Consider the following 12365-nt stretch of genomic DNA (forward strand, 5'->3'; position numbering starts at 1 on the left):
ACGACCGAAAAGGAGAACAAAATGACTGTTACTCCGGATTCAATGTTGCGCAAAAAAAGCACAATAAATTAAATTAAAAGCAATTCTATCAAACATAATGTACAAATAATGGTTGAATGTGCCCATTTGCACATAAACTGATTAAACTTAAGCTTCTATACATAGCAACATGCACAAGATGCTGGAGGAACTCAGCAGGCCAGGCAGCATCTATGGAAAAAAGTACAGTCAACATTTTGGGCCGAGACCCTTCGGCAGGACTGGAGAGACAAAGCAGAGGAGTAGATTTGAAAGGTGGGGGAGGGGAGAGAGAAACATGAGGTGATAGGTGAAGCCGGGAGGGGGAGGGATGAAGTAAAGAGCTGGGAAGTTGGTTGGTGAAAGAGACAGAAGGTCATAGAAGAAATTAAAAAGGTGGGGGGGGTGAGGGGGAACCAGAGGGAGGCGATGGGTGGACAAGCAGATAACATGAGAGAGGGACAAGGCGATGGAAATGGTGAAGGGAGGGGGAGGCATTACTGAAAGTTTGAGAAATCGATGTTCATGCCAGGGTGGAGGCTACCCAAACTGAATATAAGATGTTGTTCCTCCAACCTAAGTGTGGCCTTATCCCGACAGTGGAGGAGGCCATGGATAGACATATGGGAATGGGAAGTAGAATTAAAATAGGTGGCCACTGGGAGATCCAGCTTGTTCTGGTGGACGGAGCGTAGATGCTCGGTGAAGCGGTTTCCCAATCTACGTCAGGTCGTAGGGGCAGGGATGAATGGACAAGGGAGTCATGTTAGGATCCCTGCAGAAAGCAGGAAGTTGTGGAGAGGGTAAGATATGTTTGGTGGTGGGATCCAGTTGGAGGTGGCAGATGTTTCAGAGAATTATGTGCTGGATGTGGAGGCTGGAGGGGTGGTAGGTGAGGACCACCCTCGCCATGTTTAGTCAATATATTATGCACCTGAGGTATCGGGGTGAAGTAACGTCTCCAGCAAAGAAGGGGTAAGGTGCTCCTTCCCTCCGCCAGCTAGCATGGCACCCTTGGGCAAGGTGTAGCACCTGCTTGGCTCTCTCCCCCACCCCCACACTCCCGATCAGGGTCATGTGAAGCCATGGGGGCAGCTGGTGGATGGTCGTGTGAGCAGCCGGTGCAGATCACAAGTCCTGGTTATGCGACCACTGACACCAGGCAGACAATCTCTGAAGACTGTTGATAATGGCTGGGGGTCACCTGTCTTGTAAAGGCACTGCCCAGAAGAAGGCAATAGCAGACCACTTCTGTGGAAACATTTGCCTAAAACAATTGTGGTCGTGGAAAGACCATAATCGCCCAGATCATACGACACAGCACGTAATGAACAAATGAAGTACGTTTTGGGATCGTGGGAGGAAACCGGAGCATGCAGGGGAAACCCACACATTCCACAGGAAGGGTGTATGGGGATTCCTTACAGAGCGGTACCGGAATTGAACTCCAAACTCTGGAGTGCCATGAGCTGTAATCGCCTCGTGCTGACCTCTACGCAACCGTCGGGCCCACTTGTTAAACAAGGCCATTTTACACCGCCTTTGCCATATTAAGCTCAATGGACAATGCACCTAACCTCGAATACAACAGGAATTCTGCATGAATAATTAGTCCTCGTTGAGAATCCAGTTAATCCTCTTCTTAACAAAGGAGAAAAAGGAGACCAGGGCAAAGCCTCATTTTCCAAGTGATGTGGCATCTTTAAAACTTGCCCAAGCAAATATTATCTCCTCTTAACATTTTATCTGAAGGACAATACCATTATATCATAGTGGCATTGAGAAGTACAGCACAGAATCTGGCCCTTTGGCCCATCTTGTCCATACTGAAACTATTTAAACTGCCTACTCCTGTCGACCTGCACCAGGACGATGCCCCTACCATCCATGTACCTATCAAAGCTTCTCTTAAATGTTGAAATTCAGCTCACATACACCACTTGTGCTGGCAGCTTGTTCCACATTCTCACAACCCTCTGAGCGAAGAAGTTTCCTGTCATGTTACCCTTTCAGTCTTAATCCATGACCTCTAGTTGTAGTCCCACCCAACCTCAGTGGAAAAAGCCTGCTTGCATTTACCCTGCCTATAACCTCATAATTTTGTATACCTCTATCAAATCTCCCCTCAATCTTCTACGTTCTAAAGAACACAGTCCTAACATATTTAACCTTTCCCTATAATTCACCTCCTCAGGCCCCGGCAACATCCTCGTAAATTTTCTCTGTACTTTTTCAACATTGTTTACATCTTTCCTGCAGGTAGGTGACCAAAACTGCACACAATACTCCAAATTAGGCCTCACCAATGTCTTATACAACTTCAGCATAACATCCTATCTTCTGTGCTCAATACATTGATTTATGAAGGCCAATGTGCCAAATGCTTTCTTTACAACCTCATCTTCCTGTGACACCACTTTCAACGAATTATGTACCTGTATTCCCGGATCTTTTTGTCCTACCAAACTCCAAAGTGCCCTACCATTCACTGTGCAAGACCTACCCTGGTTGGTCCTACGGAAGGGCAAAACCTTACACTTGTCTGCATTAGATTCCATCTGCCATTTTTCAGCCCGCTTTAACAGCTGGTGCAGATCCCTCTGCAAACCATGGCAGCCTTACTCACTGTCACCTACACCCCCAATCTCAGTATCACCGGCAAAGGTGGGAGGAGAAGATGGCAGCGCGACGCAGCGCGCGCAACTCTCCTGTGAAATAATATTGTATCTGTTAAATAGGGGCCGTGGACAATTCTGATTTGATGAAGACAGACGTGAGAAGCAGATGAACATCTGGAGAAATTTCTGAAATGCCTAGTTCGCTGCCGTTGCTACTGTGCAATCGATAATCTCCGGAGGGAAGGCCCCAAAATCCCTCACTTTGCCTGCTGCTGGCGACCGAGGCTGAGGTCGAAGCGTTCGGATAGAGATGGTGCTCGGTACTTGATGTCGGAGGGCTGATCAGAGCTCGAAGTTTTCGGACAACTCAGAGTCCGACTGTGGTCAGGCATGGCAGGGAGAGTTTTCTTCCTTCTCCCGTCTGCGTGAGATGTGGGACTTTCGAGAGACTTTGAACTTTTTTACTGTGCCATGGACTGTTCTTCATCAAGTTATGGTATTGTTGCACTGTTGTAACTATATGTTATAATTATGTGGTTTTGTTAGTTTTTCAGCCTTGGTCTGTCCTGTGTTTCTGTGATATCACACTGGAGGAATATTGTATCATTTCTTAATGCATGCATTACTAAATGACAATAAAAGAGGACTACGTGTCCTCATAATCTAATCTAACCTAAATGTTCTGATCCAGTTAGCCACATTATCATCCAGATCATTGATATAGATGACAAACAACAATGGACCCAGCACCGATTCCTGCGGCACACCACTAGTCACAGGCATCCTGTCAGAGAGGCAACCCTCTACTACCACTCTGTGGCTTCTCCAACAGAGCCAATGTCTAAACCAATTTACTACCTCATTTTGAATGCCAAGTGACTGAACCTTCTTGACCAGCTTCCCACGTGGGACCTTTGCCTTACTAAACTCCATGTAGACAACATTCACTGCCTTGCCTTCATCCACTTTCCTGGTAACTACCTCAAAAAACTCTATAAGATTGGTTAGACATGACCTGCCACAACGAAGCCATGTTGACTATCCTTAATCAATCCATGTCTACCCAAATACTTGTATATCCAGACCCTTAGAATACCTTCCAATAACTTTCCCACAACCGATGTCAGGCTCATTGGTTTACAATTTCCTGCTTTCTGTTAAGCAGTGGAACAACACTGGCTATCCTCCAATCCTCTGGTACCTCTCCTAACGCTGAGAATATTTCAAATATCTTTGCAGGGGTCCTGGCAATTTCTGCACTTGCCTCCCATAAGATCTGTGGGAACACCTTGTCAAGCCCTGGGGGTTTATCCGCCCTGATTTGCCTCAGGGTACAGATGCAAAGAATGCATTTAAGATCTCCCCTATTTCATGCCTTTTTTAAGCCTTTCTTAAGTGTTCCCTTGCATTTCTTGTACTCCTTGAGCATCTCATTTGTTCCTGCCTGCCTATAGCTGCTATGCACCTGATTATTTTCTCTTAAACAGGGCCTCAATATCTCATGAAAACCAGGGTTCCCTCCACTTTTTATCTTTACCTTCTATTCTGACAGGCATATAGAAACTTTCCATACATTTTGCAATGTTTCATCTATATTCACACAAGAAATTCAGAACAGAAAAAGAAAAACTCTCATAGAATCTCAGAAAAGTACACCACAGAAACAGGCCCTTTGACTCAGCCAGTCCATGCCGAATTATTTAAACTGCCTACTCCCATTGACCTGTACCAGGACCATAGCCTTCCATGCCCCTACCATTCATGTACTTATCCAAGCTTCGCTTAAATGTTGAAATTGAGCTGACGTGCACCACGTGCTGGCAGCTTGTTCCACACTCTCATAACCTTCTGAGTGAAGAAATTTCCCGTCATGTTCCCCTTAAACTTTTCACCTCTAACCCTTAACCCATGGCCTCTACTTGCAGTCCCACACAACCTCAGTGGAGAAAGCTTGCCTGCATAAACCCTATCTATATCCTTCATAATTTTGTAAGACCATCAAATCTCCTCTCAATTTTCTACATTCCAAGGAATAAAGTCCTAACCTATTCAATCTTTCCATATCAGAATCAGAATTCAAGTTTAATATCACCAGCATATGTTGTGAAATTTGTTAACTTTATGGTTGCAATACAATGAAATACATGATAAATGAATACAGTGAAAAATCTTGAGTTACATTAAGTATATATTTGTCTATTAAATAGTTAAGTTAAAACAACTAGTGCAAAATAAAACAAATTAAAAATGTAGTGAGGTGGTGTTCATGGGTTGAATGTTCATTTAGGAATCGGATGGCAGATGGGAAGAAGCTGTTCCTGAATCGCTGAGTGTGTGCCTTCAGGCTTCTGTACTTCCACCCTGATGGTAACAGTGAGAAAGGGGCATGCCCTGGCTGCTGGGAGTCCTTAATAATGGACGCTGCCTTTCTAAGACACCGCTCCTTGAAGATGTCCTGGGTACTTTGTAGGTGAGTACACAGGATAGAGCTGACTAAACTTAACCCTCTGCAGCTTCTTTCGGTCCTGTGCAATAGCACCCCCCCCACATACCAAACAGTGATGCAGCCTGTCATAATGCTCTCCATGGTACACCTATAGAAGTTCAGGCTTCTGTACCTCCTTCCCTATGGTAACAATGAAAAGAGGGCATGTCCTGGGTGGTAGACATCCTTAATGATGGATACCACCTTCCTAAAGCTCCTTGAAGATGACTTGGATACTACGGAGGCTGGTACCCATGATGGAGCTGACTGATTTTACAAGTTTCTGCAACTTATTTCAAACTTGTGCAGTGCCCGCCTCCCCCACCCCGCTATACCAGATTGGTGATGCAGCCAGTCAGCAGAACGCTTTCCACGATACATTTGCAGAAGTTCTCGAGTGGTCAGGTCCTCCAGACCCACAACGTCCTTGTAAATTTTCTCTGTATCATTTACATCTTTCCTGCAGGTAGCTGACCAATACTGAACATAATACTCCAAGTGAGGCCTCACCATGTCTTGTACAACTTCAACATAGCATCCCATCTTCTGTACTCAATAACACACACAAAATGCTGGAGGAACTCAGCAGAGCAGGCAGCATTTTGTGTGTGTTGCTTGGATTTCCAGCATCTGCAGGTTTTTTCTTGTTTCTGTACTCAATACTTTTGATTTATTAAGGTCATGTGTCAAAAGCTATCTTTAAGATGAGTGTTATCATTGGCACGTGGCCAAGTGGTTAAGGTGTCGGTCTAGTGGTCAAAGGTCGCTAGTTTGAGCCTCAGTTGAGGCAGCGTGTTGCGTCCTTGAGCAAGGCACTTAACCACACATTTCTCTGCGACGACACCAGTGCCAAGCTGTATCGGCCCTAATGCCCTTTCCTTGGACAGCATCAGTGTCATGGAGAGGGGAGACTTGCAGCATGAGCAACTGCCGGTCTTCCATACAACCTTGCCCAGGCCTGCGCTCTGGAAACCTTCCAAGGCGCAAATCCATGGTCTCACGAGACTAACGGATGCCTATCATTCAAGTCAATCAAAATGTGCTGCTCATTGCACAGGTAGATTGAGATGAATAAAAGACAAGAAAGCTGAGACTTGGAGTAGATCATTGAAGCAGAAGGCCCATTCTTTCTAGAAATAGAAGTCCGTTAACTGTGAACTTTAGCTGAGATGGCTAATCTATTGAGGAAGGTTCTGCAAACTTACTTTCTGTTCTGCTGTCATACTCCAGCACTCATACCAAAATAGACGACTTCCTCTTTCGGGTTACTGTTCATTTTTAATCCATCAGTAGTTCGAAACATATTGATAATCTTAAGTGACTCACTGAAGAGCTTGTCAAGGCAGCTGCAATCAGAAAATAATTGGTAAGTGGCCTTGTTCTGTTTGGTGTGATTTGTGTGGTTGACATTTTGATTTTGTCCTTTCCTGAACATCCCCATCTGTATTATACACTTGGTTTACTTAACTTACTAACTTACTGCCCGTTATGCCACTGGTGTCTAGGGCAGTAATGATGATCCTCCATCTCTGATGGTGTTCAAGGCTTCCTCCATCGTGTCAGTAGCATCCTTCGGTTTTCACTACTGTCACTCATGCAAGTCCCAGGTGGATTCAGGATTACCGTCGCATACAGATGTAGAACGATTCTTCATTGCTGTCTCCACAACAATTTTGTTTTACCAGTCAGGGTTGTTAGCCCTGAGCTGAATCCCCGAACCTGGAGGACCAGTGGACCATTCTTAGTCTGGCCTCTACCCTTTGACCTGTTTGGCATGGGTGACCCTACCAAGAGCCAAAGCATAAAGCCCTGACCCAGCCAACATAGCTCTCTGGTTCATTGAGGCACGCAAACCTTCAAACCCAAGAACAAGCTGGTGATCCACTTCGAGGAGGTTTACTTAACAGAGACATTTAATCAGTAACAAGGTGCATTTAATCTACAAAGCTAATTTTTTGCAAATGAATGCCCTCTGCGGGGACTCCAGCTATTCAGATACTTGTTTCAGGAAATTGTAGATGTCATCCCTATGATATTATGAATTCTATAATTAATAAAACAGAGCTCGAGAGGCAAGGGCAATACGTGTTTACTCCCCCAAATGGAAAGGTGAGTTAATCACTTAATTAAAATCAAAAAGTAGTGGATAATCACGCTTTAAAAGAATTATGTAACAGAGTTGCAGACACTAATAAATCTGTGTACAAAAGGGAACATTTATTGCTAGTACTTATGAATTACAGATTGCATCTGGGACTAATTCATTTTGAACTGTGGGGTTTTAATTTATATTAAAAAGTATCACAGAATGAATTTACCCCAGTGTATAATTCTTTACATCTTTTACTACTTTTAATTCCTCAGACTGTGCCTGTGCAAAAGCTTTGATGCTTGGAAATGATTACGTGCGTTAAAGCCTTAAAAAAATGATTAAATATGATTGAGTAAACTTTGCATATCATCCAGTTTGAAGAAATGATATTTTCTATTTTCATCTGACATAAACTCCAAAGTTAAAAACAAATTTCTTATCAAAGTACGTATATGCCACGTACAAGCCAGAGATTTATTTTCTTGGTACACTCAATAAATCCAATAACTAAAACGGAATCAGAGAAGGACTATACCAACAGGGCAGACAACCAGTGTGCAAAAGACAACAAACTGCAAAAACAAAAAGAAAGAAATAATAATAACAAATTCCCATAGTTTATGGGAACATTTTAATGATGGGGCAAGTGAGGTTGGTTCAAGAATCTAATGGTTGAGGGGTAGTAACTGTTGCGGAACCTGGTGGTGTGAGTTCTGAGGCTCTTTTACCTTCTTCATAGTCATAGTCATACTTTATTGATCCCAGGGGAAATTGGTTTTCGTTACAGTTGCACCATAAATAATTAAATAATAGAACCATAAATAGTTAAATAGTAATATGTAAATTATGCCAGTAAATTATGAAATAAGTCCAGGACCAGCCTATTGGCTCAGGGTGTCTGACCCTCCAAGGGAGGAGTTGTAAAGTTTGATGGCCACAGGCAGGAATGACTTCCTATGATGCTCTGTGCTGCATCTCGGTGGAATGAGTCTCTGACTGAATGTACTCCTGTGCCCACCAAGTACATTATGTAGTGGATGGGAGACATTGACCAAGATGGCATGCAACTTAGACAGCATTCTCTTTTCAGACACCACCGTCAGAGAGTCCAGTTCCATCCCCACAACATCACTGGCCTCACAAATGAGTTTGTTGATTCTGTTGGTGTCTGCTACCCTCAGCCTGCTGCCCCAGATAGCAGCAAAGAGAAGAAAGCATGGCCTGGATGATGGGGGTCGCTGATGACGAATGCTGTTTTCCTGCGTCAGTGCTCCATGTAGCTGTGCTCAATGGTGGGGAGGGCTTTACCGGCAATAGACTGGGCCATATCCAGTACTTTTTGTAGGATTTTCTATTCAAGGGCATTGGTGTTTCCATACCAGGCTGTGATGCAGCCAGTCAATATACTCTCCATTACTCATCTATAAAAGTTTTTCAAAGGTTTCGATGTTATGCCGAATCTTAGCAAACTCCTAAGGAAGTAGAGGTGCTGCTGTGCTTTCTCAGTAATTGCACTACATGCAGGGCCCAGGACAGGTCCCCTGAAATGATAGTACCGAAGAATTTAAAACTGCTGACCCTCTCCATCTCTCAAACTTGTTGATGAAAAAGAAAAGCCTGTGGTTCTCACCATGCATCCAAGTGACACCGACTGAACATGAGCAATTGGGTTTGTTTCACTGAACTATATGGGAAAGGTAACGTACTCTGAAACCACAAGATTTTGTCCATGAACTTGGAGCAGGAAGCGCCATGCTCCTGGAGACAATCTCTTCTGAGACGCAAGGCCATTCTTCAATCCATAAAAGCTGGATCTGACATCAGGACCTAACACTCTGCTTTCACCACACATCAAAGTTGCTAGTGAACGCAGCAGGCCAGGCAGCATCTCTAGGAAGAGGTACAGTCGACGTTTCAGGACGAGACCCTTCGTCAGGACCCTTCGAAGGGTCTCGGCCTGAAACGTCGACTGTACCTCTTCCTAGAGATGCTGCCTGGCCTGCTGCGTTCACCAGAATCTTTGATGCGTGTTGCTTGAATTTCCAGCATCTGCAGAATTCCTGTTGGTTACTCTGCTTTCACATTCCCTTTCAGTACCACTGTTGAAGAACACTTTAGTGTTTGTGTTGTCATATCTTCTAGTTGGCAAACTTGCTGAAACTGTAAGACTTAGCATGATTGTTATTTACCTAACACAACAGCTTTGGGATAAGTGTGCAGTGTACCTCTAGCCTGGGGTCCACTTCGACCAGCACCACTGCTCCGTCCGCCAAGTGTGGAACTTCCCACTGGCCAAACATTTTAATTCCCATTCCGAATCTGCAGAACCACTGGACCACTCTTGCGCTGCGATGAGGCCACCCTGGGGGTGGAGGAGCAACCCTTATAGTCCGTCTGGGTAGCCTCCAACCTGATGGCATGGTTATCGATCTCTCCTTCCAGTAATTTTTTTCCCTCCCCCTCCCCTCTTCTTCTATTCCCCACTCTTCCCTTACCTCTTCTCCCCTGCCTATCACCTCCCCCTGTGTCCCCTCCTCCTTTCCTTTCTCCTCTGGTCTACTCTCCTTTCCTATCAGATTCCTTCTTCTCCAGCCCTTTACCTTTCCCACCCACTTGGCTTCACCCATCACCTTCCAGTTAGTCTCCTTCTCCTCCCCCCACTTGTTTTATTCTGCCATCTTTCCCCTTCCTTTCCAGTCCTGAAGAAGTGTCTCGGGCCAAAACGTTGGCTGTTTATTCATTTCAATAGATGATGCCTGCCCTGCTGAGTTCCTCCAGCATATTGTGTGCATTGCCTCTAACATGGTGGCATTTTTAGCTAGGCGGTGCTTTTTCAGGTCTAATGAGCTGAGCCCATTTTGTTATATGAGGCCAACTGTGTAACAAAACTCATAATGGTTTTAACATGTAATATATAATGCATAGACACGAGGAATTCTGCAGATGCTGGAAATTCAAGCAACACACATCAAAGTTGCTGATGAACGCAGCAGGCCAGGCAGCATCTCTAGGAAGAGGTACAATCGACGTTTCAGGCCAAGATTCTTCAGCCTGCCTCTGTCCAAGGGAATTAACTGTGGCCAATTGGTTTTAAAGTGCATTTATCTTTAAAGCTCTTCTGTCAACAAAAGGGGGTCAAATCCCCTTCAAAGGACATGCATTCTGTCACCAGTGGATGCAGAAGTGCACTGTAGAGTAAAATAGACTGACTGGTGTGAGTTCATTGTCTTCTGTCACAGCTCCAGTCATTTCATGAGATGGTGGGCCTGATGTTTGAGGAGAAATTTATATCCATCAGAGTGTGGAAGAATGGGGTGAGATGACATTTGATTCAACAAAGTTCTAACAGGGCAGAGTAAACATACAAAGGATAAGACCATAAGATATAGGAGCAGAATTAGGCCATTTGGCCCATTGAGTCTGCTCCGTCATCTCATCAGGGCTGATCGAATTTTCCTCTCAGCCCCACTCCTGCCTTCTCCCCTCCTCTTTTCATACTCTGACCAGTCAAGAATCTGACAACGTCTGCATTAAATATGCCTAAAGGCTTGCTCTCCACAGCTGCCCCTGGCAATGAATTCCACAGATTCACCACTCTCTGGCTAAAGAAATTCCTTCTTTTCACCATTCTAAAAGGATGCCCCCCTTTTCTGAGGCTGTGTCCTCTGGTCTTAGACTCTCCCATCATCGGAAACATTCTCTCCACATCCACTCTATCAAGGCATTTCACCAGTCGAGAGGTTTCGATGAGGTCACCCCTCATTCTTTAGAATTCTGGTGAATACAGGCCCAGAGCCATCAAACACTTCATATGACAAGCCATTCGATCCTGAAATCTTTTTTGTGAACCTCTTTAGAACCCTCTCCAGTTTCAGCACATCCTTTCTAAGCTAAGGGGCCTAAAACTGCTCACAATACTGCAAGTGAGGCCTCACCAGTGCTTTATAAAGTCTCAACATTACATCCTTGCTCCTATATTCTAGTCGTTTTGAAATAAATGTCAACGTTGCATTTACCTTCCTCACCACCGACTCAACTGCAAATTAACCTTTAGGGAATCCTGCACAAGGACTCCCCAGACCCCTTGTACCTCAGATGTTTGTATTTTCTCACCATTTAGAAAATAGTCAACCCTTTCATTTCTTCCACCAAAGTGTATGGCCAGACATTTCCTGACATAAAGACTTGGTCTCCAGAGCCACCCGTGGCAACAAATTCCACAGATTCACAACTCTCTGACTAAAGAAATTCATCCTTATCTCCATTCTAAAAGCCACCCCTCTATTCTGAGGCTGTGTCCTCTAGTCTTAGACTCCCCCACCATAGGGAACATCCTCTTCACATCTACTCTATCAAGGCCTTTCACCACTCAATAGGTCACCCCTCATTCTTCTGAATTTCAGTGAGTGGAGGTCCAGAGCCATCAAATATTATTCATATGACAAGCCTTTCTATCCCAGAATCATTTTTGTGAACCTCCTTTGAACCCTCTCCGATGTCAGCACATCCCTTCTGAAATAAGGGGCCCAAAAATGCTCACAATATACGAAGTGAAGCCTCGCCAGTACTTTATAAATGTCGGACAGAAAAACGGAGTGGCAGCATGGTACCTTTGAAAGATGCAACTTAAAGGCTGAGGTGCAATGGAGGGCGAATTGCAAGCCAACTAGAAACAGAAGATATGGAGAAAGACTGGATCATGAGTGAGCGAGAAGAAGGTCAAAAAGGAAAAAAGAGGAATTAACTCCTCACACTCTGTGGAAAAAAAAACATGTGAAACTTCACCGATAACTCAAAAAGATTGGGAGGCCAGAAAACAGTCGGGAAATATGCAATGAATCAGAATCAGGTTTATTATCACTGGCATGTGACGTGAAATTTGTTAACTTAGCAGCAGCAGTTCAATGCAATACATAATATAGCAGAGAGAGAAAAATAATAAATAAAATAAAAATAATAATACTAAGAAATAAACAAGTAAATCAATTGCGTATATTGAATAGATTTTTTAAAAAAACATGCAAAAACAGAAATACCGTATATTTAAAAAAAAGTAAGGTCGTGTCCAAAGATTCAATGTCCATTTAGGAATTGGATGGCAGAGGGGAAGAAGCTGTTCTTGAATCACTGTACCTCCTGTACCTTTCTGTAT

General features: G+C 44.1%; 1 protein-coding gene across 1 annotated transcript in view; it reads left to right on the plus strand.

Annotated features, from left to right (window-relative positions):
• Positions 1 to 6400: 6400 nt before the first annotated feature.
• The window catches only part of rnaset2l (ribonuclease T2, like), a 62278-nt gene continuing 56313 nt past the window's right edge, over positions 6401 to 12365 (plus strand). Inside the window, exon 1 of the mRNA XM_072271142.1 lies at positions 6401 to 6487. The gene's annotated coding sequence lies outside the window, so the exon portion shown is untranslated. The remainder of the gene's footprint in view (positions 6488 to 12365) is intronic.

The sequence above is a fragment of the Mobula birostris genome, chromosome 10 (assembly GCF_030028105.1).
Source record: "Mobula birostris isolate sMobBir1 chromosome 10, sMobBir1.hap1, whole genome shotgun sequence".
Taxonomy (NCBI): Eukaryota; Metazoa; Chordata; class Chondrichthyes; order Myliobatiformes; family Myliobatidae; genus Mobula; species Mobula birostris.